The following is an 8,936-nucleotide window of genomic DNA, read 5'->3' as shown; positions in this document are numbered from 1 at the left end:
GATCTGCTCTCCTGTCCTTCTCCATGCCCCATTTTCCCCTCCTGCAATTGTGAGGTGAGACTGTGCCCTCTTTGGGGCAGGGCCTATCTCTTGCCTGTGCCTGTGTGCAGCACCTGGCACAGAGAGGCCTGGTTTATGCTACTGTAATATACCCTGATTCAGCTTCCCCACCCCAGTCTGTGCACAGCCATGGACCATCTTCACTGGATGGTGAGGAGACATACCTTTGACCTCCCTGCCTTATTATGATGCAGGGAAGTGTTAGTGCTGCTGTGGCAGGTTTTATTGCTGTTGCTCAGATGAGGAAAGTGATGCACAGAGAAAGGAGGGGACTTAGTTAAGTCACCCAGTAAATCAGCAGCAAAGCCAAGGCTAGGCCCAGGCATCTTGACTCAATCACTCTCTTTGCCCAGCCTTAGTGTATAGCCCCTAGCCTGCTTGCAGACTCCCCCAGCAGCTGTGTGCGCCCAGGGCTCTGGGCAGCCCTTCCATTCTGGTGTGGTTTGTGCCGCCCTGAACCACTGGCAGCCCCTTGCTTATGTGGTATTAACCATCATCAGATGCAGGGTCCCCAGGTGAGATCCCCAAAGTGAACTTATCTCTTCTTCCATTTGCAAATTGGACAGATACTCTGATGCTGTCACACTCTCCCTGCTCTGTCTGCTAGCAACCTGCTCCTGCTGCTGATAATAATATTAAGGCCACATCCAACTGCCCCAGGCTGTGGGCAGCAAGCTGTGAGCCAGCCTGAGCAAGCACTGGCTATATCTCCCCAGGCTGGCCTGGATAGTGAGATCTCTTGCTTCCCTTCTCTTGAGGAGCTCTTATATCCAGCTGTGGGTAACACAGTAGCTTTGAGTGGCCACCTCCAGTTTGGTTCAATATTGCAGGGATCCTCCTGATTTTAGTAAAAGTCAGAAGGTCCAAAAAGAGGAAATGTGGGATAGGTGGCTTCCTTTGGTTCCTGCCTTGCAGAGATCCCAGCACTCACTACCACCATCTTTGCTGGGCAAGAAAGAATATGAATGGTGGAAGTAAATGGGAGCATACAGAGTGCCTGGCATGGGTGGGGGGGAGGAGGTAGAGGCAGTGGAGGCACAAAGAGCTCCTGACATGGAAGTGAAAGGCGGGCCTGGGAAGGCAGAGGCAATTAAGGGGTAAGGGTGGAGACACACAGAGCCAATAGCAAGTGCAGAGGGAGCCCTGAACTGGGGGTGGGATTATGGCTGTCAAGGAGCACCTTTCCAGGTGCTCCTTGTGTATGCCATGAGCTTAGCCTGCAGTGGTGACCAGGCACTTGACCTCTCAGTGACTTTATTTATGGTAGTCCTGATGCATATCTGCCAGGGGAGGCTGTAGCACAGCCCAGCCACCACTGGACCATTTTCTTCCACTGAGCCCTGCTCCTGCCCTTCTCCATGGGCTCTAGTGCCAGCCAGGCTGCTTTGCAGTAGACAGTCTCAGTGGAAAGGCTAAGTTTGCTCCAGGCACAGCCTGAGATCTGCCCTGCTCTAGTGGGCTTGTGAACTGGGTCTCCTTTGGAGGGATACTTGGGCCCTGTTCTTTTTTCAGGCCGTGTCCAGCAGTGGCTACAGTAGGGTGAAGAAGACAACTCCCACCAGGTTTCTACGTGGTGTGTATGTGCAAGGGTCAGGGAGAAACTCACTGCAGCCCTCTGGCCTCAGGACAGAGAGAGGAGGCAATTCCCAGTCACCAGGTCACCAGGCCTTGGGCTCCTGGCTCCCTCCCCAGCATTGGTGCCCATTCCCCTCCCAGTCAAGTCCCTGCCCCTACTCTGCTCAGGTGGTGCCAGGGGAGTAGTACATAAGCAATAAATCCTCTGACTTCCTCCGCTCGCCGTGAGCCTCGCTTCTCGTCTGTTTTTTTTTTAATATGCCTTTAATTGAAATTTTAGTGCATGGCACTGAAAATCCCTCCCAGCAAATCATAAATCAGCCTTGGAAGCAGGAAGGTCTAATACAAACTCTCTCCACTCTACTCGGCACACACAGGAGATAAACACTTATTACATTCCTCCCTATACAGCTAAGCTGCCTCCACAATAAATGGTGCTGCGATTAGTCCAGGGGATATAGAGGCCATGGCAATAATCATATTTTGTACTTCACTCGGGGAGCTCCGACATTTCACAAGCATTAATGAATCTGGCTTTTCAGCAGCAGCACAGTGCCCACTTTTGCTGGGGTGAGAGTGAGGCACAGCGAGCTTCTGATTTGCCCAAGGTCACAGGGATGGGCCCCAACATCTCCACGTGGACCCAGCCACCGGAAAAGCACCTCACAACACAGTGTGAGGCAACAGAATGCAATGCCCCAATGCCCAGGGGCCAGGATTCCCCATAGCTTAGCTCCACAATTAGACACCAGCATAATGGGGTGGGTTTACCCAAGCGCTTTGACCCCTGCAGCTGTCCCAGTGAGCCTGAGGGGTAGTCTGCTCCAGAAGCTCAGCACCAGCTAAGCTGAGCTCCCTTGACAGCCTGCCACAGGGAGGAAAGGACCCTGGGGGCAAGGATTACAACTATTTTGCATTACCTTAGGACAGTGCTCTCCATCCATGCATCCCATCTATGATCCTTCCCTTTCTGAGCATTGAGGTGGCCCTGTCACTACCCTGCACCATGAGCTTTGCAGGCAAGCCTGTTTCCTCACTGGGCAGCACCTGGCATGAAGGTGGCTGAGATCCTGGGCTGGATCTGTTGATTCAGCACAGATAATGAGCATGTGCCATGGGCAGTGACTGTTGGACTATCTACAATGGCACCTCTGGGTCACTGGCACTTCTGTCTTCTTCGCTGCCACATATTTAAACCTGAAGTTATGGACTGAGTCATCTGCTGAGCAACCCAAGTGCTACAGCAACAGGATGGCAGAGACAGCAGCCCCATGCCTGTCACTGTGATGTCTGAACATGCATCTCACTCCCCCTCTGCCTGACATCGCCCTACTGCTTGGATAGAGGATTTTCCTCTTCTCAACAGCCACACAGCATTCCTCCTCTCTGTTAAACAGTGGCTGTGTTCAGCTTCAGACGTGGCCTTATTTCTGTGGCAGATGCTGGCTGTGTTCAGGGGCAAACCTTGCCTCCCTCTATACCCCGTCCTCCCTTAGCCAGTCCCCTTGGCTTCCGTGGAATGTGGCAAGATGAAGACAAGTGCGAGCTGTCCCCCAAGCACCTTAGCAGACGTGCCACGCAGGCAGTGTCATTTATCTGCAGTTCAGTGGCACCCAACAAAGACTACATGCTCCTGTCTATTAGCAAAGTCTTCTACTGGCCACTACATCACTCATTTTCCCTAAATTGCCCTCATCTGGCTCTGGTAACCTAAGTAGATCTGGGTGCCAGTGGCCTGAATACCCCCTGCTGACCTCAGTTGCCTGCATGGTGCCTGCTTGTAAGCAGCAGCTCTTACAGTGTCCAATAGGTTTCTGTCCAGCCTGGGGCTTCTGGCTTCACAGTCTGAGTGGACTGGTTGCAGCATATTGATCCCTACTTTCCTGGGTGTTAAGTTCTGCCCATTTGTTCCTAGTTCCCTGAGTCCTTCATCCTGCTTCATGGCTCCACACTTGGACCTGGTTTCTGTCTGCTGGCTCCATGCTCCAGACTCCAGGTTGGTCACTGTGTTCCAAACTCCAGTCCATGACCCTGTCTTCTGAGAGGTGGCTCCTGGCTTGTAGCTTTAGTTTGGTGATTGCCCATGTCTTACAGCTACAGCTGCCTGCCTTGGATTCCCTGCCTAGTAAATACGATCTGGATCTTGGCCCCTGCTTCTGACTCCCCAGCTTGTAGTTCTACCCAGGGTGACTGCCTACATTGTGGCCCCTACGAACCTCGGCCTTCTGACTCTAGTTGGGACCACTGTTCTCCTGAACTTGCCTCGTTCCCATGGGTTGTGACCCTTAAGGATCAAGCCCTGACTGCCTATGTTCCAGTCGTACTCCTGACAGTCCCCAGAGGTCCCAGCACATGTGGGGCTCTGCTCACACAGTCAGTGACACAGTTCTGTACTCGTGTACTCACTGCTGCTGCTATTTGTTCCAATTACAGCTCAGCTCTAACTCCCTGGGCAGCCTCCCCGCCATCAGCACAGCTGCAATGTCTCTGCCAGTGGGCAGTTGTCATTTTTTAGTACCAATAGCAGTATCACTGGCCTGTGAGAGGGCCTGGAGGGTGATGCATGGCGATGTTTTCATGCCCAGCCAGGCACCTAGGTGAGGTTTCCCACAGAGCAAAGGACAGAGCAGTGAGCCAGAGTGTCAGCAGACTGAGCAGGGAGTTGGGAAGTGCCCAGCTGTAGGGCCCGTTCCCTGAGATGAGTCAGTCCTGAAACACCACTAGCCATGAAAGGGATCTCACCGTCTTCCCTGAGAGCAGCCCTAAGGCATTTTCAAACAGGGCTGACCTTCCTTTCCTACCCCAAAACTGTAATGTGACATTGTTGTGTGCTGTTGAACAGCTTCTGCATCCCTCCCTTGAAGTGGCTGCATCTCAGGGGTGGCTGAAGCCTGATTTCTGTGTGTATGTTCTCACTCCTGTTGCTCTGTGTGCACCTCCTGCTGACCTCCCCATCCAGAGCACCCCCTGCAGGTGCCCAGCACTGAGGGAGAGACGCTGGGTCCTTCAGCTGTCACAGTGCTACCTGTTGTATGCCTCCTAAAGGCATACACAGCTTGTGCCCAAGCAGGCCATGCCCATGCACTGTGGGCTTTGCACTAAGCCTGTGTGCCATGCAGGTCTGGGGCAGGCACCACTGGCTCTTCCAGCACCATGATCACTTGGCATCCCCTGCCTTATGCTGCTCTTCCATGTGCCTACAGATGGCTCCAAACTCCTTCTGGTGCGGTGAGTATTGTCCCCTTGAGAACAACCTGGAGACCCATACAATAGAGTGCAGGCCCATCATAAGGGGAGAGGCCCCCATACATTGTAGGGAAGACAGCTGCTGTAGAGAAATGCCCATCTGGCCAATGGCTCTGGGAATGAGCATTTCCTTTCTCTGAAGGTCTAAGTTCTCGCCACTGGCGAGGGCAGGAGACTGGGGCAGCTGGACTGATGGGCTCTGGTAGACTGGGGCAAGCAGACCAATGCTGGGATCAGGGAGAGGCAGGGGACCTCTTAAATAGACTCATATTCTAATGCGGAGGCAGAACCAGACCAGAGGAGTGAGTGATCAGAGGCTTGCAGCCTCATGGGATGGACCTGCTTCTTGATCCCACTTGACAGGAGACAGGATGAATAAGCTGAAACTAGAGGACCTGGTGGGAGCACCATCCCTGGCATCGTGCACCCTTCCCAGGCTCCAGGCAGCTAAGCCATCCTGCCAGCCCCTGGCATTAGCCAGCCTCCCCAGCTGCACTGCGGGAGCCCTGATCCTTCTGAGTCTGGGGTCCAGCAGCAGGTGGGCCCTGCCGTGTCTCCTTGGGGGGGAGGGGGCATTAAGTTCTCCCTTGCCCGTGCTGACAACGTGCCAGCTCACTAAAGATCCTGCCATCGATCTGCCGGCGTCTGGAGCAAGCACTGCCAAAGCCGGGAGCATCCGTGCCCCCCTCACTCCATCCGTCTCCTCTAATTGAAGTTTGTTTGAGCAGGGAGCTGTGCTGTTCTCAGCACAGAAGCCAAATATTTAGTTGCTGCAAATTGGCATCCAGATCAATTACTCTGCGGGTTGTCAAGTGCCATTCCCTCCTGTGCCCTACCTCTCCCCCCCCCAGCTCTGGCCTGAGCATAGAGGCACTGCACAGCTCTGCCTGTCTCTCGACCCATGCTCCATTCAGAAGCACGTTTCTCATCATCCCCTGCAATACATCACCTGGCTCTGACCAGGCCGGGACAGAATTTTCAATGAAAAAGTTCTTCTTTGCTAATTCTCCCCGTGCAGGTGGTGTCTGACAGGAACTTTTTCTCTCTCCTGGGCTGACAGGCGGCTAGAAAAATAGGCTGCTTGCTTGTGCATTTATCATGAGGGCATCAGGGAAGGGAGCGCCAGGCTCTGAGGCAGTAGGCTTGTGCTACTTACTCCTTAAGAAGGACTCTGCAGGGCAAACTTTCTCCTGGGCTGGGAGGGACAAGTATGTGTCGCCTTCTGCCATAGCTCTCCAGGGCCCTCTATGGAAGTGACTGGATTAAGTGTCTGTGTGCCTCTGGGAGAGCTCCAGATGGAAGACCTGAGGCATGCAGAGGGGAAGGGGCTACTTCAAGATCCCACAGGGTGAAGGTGGGAGAAGAACCCAGGTATCTTGCCCCCAGGCTCCTGCTTCCCTCTAGGGCCTGTGTGACCTTGTGAGAACAGATCTCCAGAGCTCTGGCACCTAATTCTCTGATCAAACCCCACTAGATCCCACTCCCTCACAAGCCACAAATAGAAGCAACTTGGAGTCCTGATTCCTGACTATCAGTCAAAATGCTAAGCAATATTGGTTGCTGGCACTTGCTGGGCAAGCCGCTGTCCTACTTAGCCTCATGGAGCAGGGGGTGAGGAACTGACAAGAGACCGAGAGAGAGCAGCACCAGCTTCTCTGGGTGCAGATAGTGTCATCTGAGGGGGATGTAGGACTACAGTGAGTCTGTCCAGTGAGGTTCAGGTGACAGAAATACTGTCCAGATCCCAAACTCTCTTCTGTTTCCTGCCATGAAGGGGCTGCCCCCCACAGCCAGCTTACACTGAACAGTGAGTCTGCAGGTAGGAAGCACAGGGCAGCCCATATCATATCTGGTCAAGGGTGCCTAGATCAGGGATCAGCAACCTAAGGTCTGCAAGCCAGAGCCAGGCTGCCAGGGAATTATATCTGGTCCACACAGCCAGGACAACCTTGGTGACAGTGAGGTGGGAGCAGCAGTCAGGTTGGAGATGGCGACCTGCCTTTGGACCTAGCTCTGTTCATTTGGCCCACTGCTCCTAGAAGGTTGCTGCCCCCTGGCCTAGATGATTTTCTTTTCTTCGTTTGAATACGGCTAACAATCCCAGGCATCCCACAGCCAGCAGGGGGCACGCACATTGTGTGCGCAGGCCTCGCTACCCTGCGTCACCAGCAGTGGAGACAGCAAACACCAGCATATGGGGGAGGCAGTGCTAAGGGGCACTGATGCTCTGTGCGTGGACTGGGAGGGAGACCTGACCTGTAACAACAGGGGGCTATCACTAGTGCTCTGGAGGGCAGGAGTGAAGCTCAGAGCTGGGCTAGCAGGTGAGGACCGGCAGGTAGCAGCAGTACACATGTGTTGGGGCAGTCCAGGACTGGAATAGCTGTCTGAGACTAACCAGTTTGTGTGTGGAGTCTGAGACCAAGAGGCTGAACTCTGTGTGTGTGTGTGTGTGCGCGCGTGCGCGCGCGTGTATCTGCAGGGTTGGAGTCTAAGACCAAGAGACTGAACTCTGTGTGTGTGTGTCTGTATGTGTGTGTGCATGCGCACACCCCATGTTGGGCACGGCTCTGATTCCTCTAACTCCACAAGAATGAGGCCCATAGAGATTCCTAAGGGAGACAGAAGGGAAGCCGTCCTGCCAGTGGAGCTAAGGGCAGCCATGCAAGCATGGGGGGTTCCTGCTGCCGGTCATGGGCTTGTGAGCTCAGAGATTGAGACAAAGCCCCCAGACACATCAGTTTTGAGTGCATATCAGCCTCCTCCCCTTCCCTGCTCTTCAGCAACCCCCCTCCTTCTAGCCAGCAGACAATGACATTGTCTCCTGCCCTTGGTTTGGATCTGGGGCCAACCTGCCCCTCCCTGCCCTCTGCACATGCTGGGGCACCTTTCCCTGCCTTTCAAGATGACTTCTAGCTGTGTTGCGTAGTGACCTGGCAGGGGTCAGGGCGCAGGAGCTTGCTAATGGATCTCTGGGCTGCCCTGTCGACCAGTGATGCCAGCTCCCATCTCCTGGGCAGCTGCTAAATGCTTCTGTGCTAAAGCAGGCAGCTCCAGCCTCTGGAGGCCGGGCCAGAGGGCAAGGACAAGGCTGGTACTCCGTCCCTGCTGGTATTTCAGTCTCAGTGAGGAAGGGCTTTATATAATCAGGTTGCAAAGGCGCCAGCATGGAGGGTGCTGCCCAGATTCAGCCTCTGGCTCTTGCAGCACATTCACCCCCACACAGAGCCTGGGTGTGAAACTGGGGGGTGGAGCAGGGAGCCCTATCTCAGCCCCCCAGCTCTAGCTACCTCTATGCAAAGGACTGCCAAAAAGCTGGGTCCTGCCAATGAAATGACCAAGATAGGAGAGGTGCTGTGTTTGGCTGTGATGCCCACCTGCTCCCACAACCAGGGCTTGGAACCAGCAGGAGTCCTGGTACCCAGGGTCCCTGCTGGCTTACAGATGCTGGCTTGGCTCACAGCAGAGTGTGTGCCATGCCTACCTATATAGGCTGGTCCACCATACACAGCAGCACAGCTGTATATGGACCATAAAGACCTGTGAGGTCAAACCCTGCTGCTGATGCAGGTGGTGGTAGAAGCATCTGTCTAACCAAAATCTATACCCCAGGAATGCCTTTCTATTGCCCACATTGCAATTAGAAGTGAATTGGAGATGGGGCACATCTTTGTTGCATTTGTCTGGCTGTGCCTGGTTAACGGGCAGCCTGGGTGTGTCTCAGATTAAGCACAGGGTGGGACAGATTTCCCTGGAAGAGCTGTGAGGGGAGCTCCAGCCTGGGTAAAACCCATACTAACAGATGGGTCTGGTCTGGAAATAGCCCTGTTCCTGCAGGTGCCCAGCTGGTGCTGATGAGGACTGGCTGCCTCAGGACAAGTTCAAGAGCTTCCCTCCTGGGGGCCCAGTGAAAATCCTGACCAGCTCAGCTGGGCCTGAAAGTTGTTCCCTCCAATAGCAGTTTAGGGCCCTTGTTTGAAAGGAGTTTGGGGAGTCTTGGCTCCAGCACCCATGACAATCTTGACAGGGTGAGAGTTTCATAGTTTCATAGTACC

At 54.1% G+C, this 8,936-nt stretch overlaps 1 long non-coding RNA gene across 1 annotated transcript in view; it reads left to right on the top strand.

The window, feature by feature from the left end:
* The window catches only part of LOC109302054, a 7,109-nt gene extending 5,246 nt beyond the window's left edge, over positions 1-1,863 (top strand). The window contains exon 2 of the long non-coding RNA XR_002098694.1: positions 55-1,863. This is a non-coding gene — a long non-coding RNA (uncharacterized LOC109302054). The remainder of the gene's footprint in view (positions 1-54) is intronic.
* Positions 1,864-8,936: the final 7,073 nt, after the last annotated feature.

This window comes from Gavialis gangeticus, unplaced genomic scaffold, assembly GCF_001723915.1.
Source record: "Gavialis gangeticus isolate Ggan-Ray unplaced genomic scaffold, GavGan_comp1, whole genome shotgun sequence".
Taxonomy (NCBI): domain Eukaryota; kingdom Metazoa; phylum Chordata; order Crocodylia; family Gavialidae; genus Gavialis; species Gavialis gangeticus.
This window is presented reverse-complemented; position numbering and strand designations above follow the sequence as displayed.